General features: G+C 45.8%; 1 pseudogene; it reads right to left on the bottom strand.

Moving 5' to 3' along the window:
- The window catches only part of LOC141003506 (asialoglycoprotein receptor 1-like), a 5,009-nt pseudogene extending 4,266 nt beyond the window's left edge, over positions 1-743 (bottom strand).
- Positions 744-2,500: the final 1,757 nt, after the last annotated feature.

Raw genomic sequence — 2,500 nt, 5'->3', positions numbered from 1 at the left:
GACAGACAGGTGAAGAGACAGACATGTGAAGAGACAGACAGGTGAAGAGACAGACATGTGAAGAGACAGGCAGGTGAAGAGACAGACATGTGAAGAGACAGCCAGGTGAAGAGACAGACATGTGAAGAGACAGACAGGTGAAGAGACAGACATGTGAAGAGACAGGCAGGTGGAGAGACAGGCAGGTGGAGAGACAGACATGTGAAGAGACAGACATGTGAAGAGACAGACAGGTGAAGAGACAGACATGTGAAGAGACAGGCAGGTGGAGAGACAGGCAGGTGGAGAGACAGACAGGTGGAGAGACAGACAGACAGACAGGTGGAGAGACAGACATGTGAAGAGACAGGCAGGTGGAGAGACAGACAGACAGACAGGTGGAGAGACAGGCAGGTGGAGAGACAGGCAGGTTGAGAGAAAGGCAGGTGGAGAGACAGACAGACAGACAGACAGGTGGAGAGACAGGCAGGTGGAGAGACAGACAGGTGGAGAGACAGGCAGGTGGAGAGAAAGGCAGGTGGAGAGACAGGCAGGTGGAGAGACAGACAGGTGGAGAGACAGGCAGGTGGAGAGACAGGCAGGTGGAGAGACAGGCAGGTGGAGAGACAGACAGGTGGAGAGACAGGCAGGTACCTTTGTTCCAGAAGGAGCTGCTGTCGTCTTCAGTGTCGTCATGGTACTCAGTTGTCATGGCGATGTCCCCTGTCCGTCTCTGGTCCTCTTCTTCACGCTGACGACTGACAAACTGACTGACTGTCCAAACACTGAGCCGAGGTCAATGCCCACACACTGCACTTTGAACTGTGTGTGTTGTACTCTTGTTTGTGTGACACACACACACACAGACACACACACACACAGACACACACACACACACACACACACACACACACACACACACACACACAGAGACACAGAGACAGACACACACACAGACACACAGAGACAGACACACACACACACACACACACACACACACACACACACACACACAGAGACACAGAGACAGACACACACACAGACACACAGAGACAGACACACACACAGACACACAGAGACAGACACACACACACACACAGACACACAGACACATGAAGCTGAAGCAACAAACATTCAACAGTCAACATTACAGAATGTGCCTTTACTTGATGAGTAGGACCGCTAGCTGCACAGCTAACTAAGCTAACTGAGCTAAAAGTCGTCCTTCACGTAATGTAACGTAACGTAACACCAGAGCTGCGCGTCATCAACTGGACCTGTGGACGACCTTCAGCCCGTCATGTCTCTGTTGTTGAACCTGTCCTCAGCTGCGTCGTCTCCACTTCAACTCGTCTGTATTTAGTTTCATGTTGTGTCAGAAACACAGTGAGGTGGTGAAACTGAAGTGTCTCCGCACTGAAAGCAGCTGACGTGTCACAGGTCAGAACGTTTAAAGGATGTGAAGTGTTAAAATGAAGTCTGAGAGGAGGTGAAGTGTTAAAATAAAGTCTGAGAGGAGGTGAAGTGTTAGAATAAAGTCTGAGAGGAGGTGAAGTGTTAGAATAAAGTCTGAGAGGAGGAGAAGTGTTAAAATAAAGTCTGAGAGGAGGTGAAGTGTTAAAAAAAGTCTGAGAGGAGGTGAAGTGTTAGAATAAAGTCTGAGAGGAGGAGAAGTGTTAAAATAAAGTCTGAGAGGAGGTGAAGTGTTAAAATAAAGTCTGAGAGGAGGTGAAGTGTTAGAATAAAGTCTGAGAGGAGAAGTGTTAGAATAAAGTCTGAGAGGAGGTGAAGTGTTAAAATAAAGTCTGAGAGGAGGTGAAGTGTTAGAATAAAGTCTGAGAGGAGGTGAAGTGTTAAAATAAAGTCTGAGAGGAGGTGAAGTGTTAGAATAAAGTCTGAGAGGAGGTGAAGTGTTAGAATAAAGTCTGAGAGGAGGAGAAGTGTTAAAATAAAGTCTGAGAGGAGGTGAAGTGTTAGAATAAAGTCTGAGAGGAGGTGAAGTGTTAGAATAAAGTCTGAGAGGAGGAGAAGTGTTAAAATAAAGTCTGAGAGGAGGTGAAGTGTTAGAATAAAGTCTGAGAGGAGGTGAAGTGTTAGAATAAAGTCTGAGAGGAGGAGAAGTGTTAAAATAAAGTCTGAGAGGAGGTGAAGTGTTAAAATAAAGTCTGAGAGGAGGTGAAGTGTTAGAATAAAGTCTGAGAGGAGAAGTGTTAGAATAAAGTCTGAGAGGAGGTGAAGTGTTAAAATAAAGTCTGAGAGGAGGTGAAGTGTTAGAATAAAGTCTGAGAGGAGGTGAAGTGTTAGAATAAAGTCTGAGAGGAGGAGAAGTGTTAAAATAAAGTCTGAGAGGAGGTGAAGTGTTAGAATAAAGTCTGAGAGGAGGTGAAGTGTTAGAATAAAGTCTGAGAGGAGGAGAAGTGTTAAAATAAAGTCTGAGAGGAGGTGAAGTGTTAAAAAAAGTCTGAGAGGAGGTGAAGTGTTAGAATAAAGTCTGAGAGGAGGAGAAGTGTTAAAATAAAGT

The sequence above is a fragment of the Pagrus major genome, chromosome 10 (genome assembly GCF_040436345.1).
Source record: "Pagrus major chromosome 10, Pma_NU_1.0".
Lineage (NCBI taxonomy): Eukaryota > Metazoa > Chordata > Actinopteri > Spariformes > Sparidae > Pagrus > Pagrus major.
This window is presented reverse-complemented; position numbering and strand designations above follow the sequence as displayed.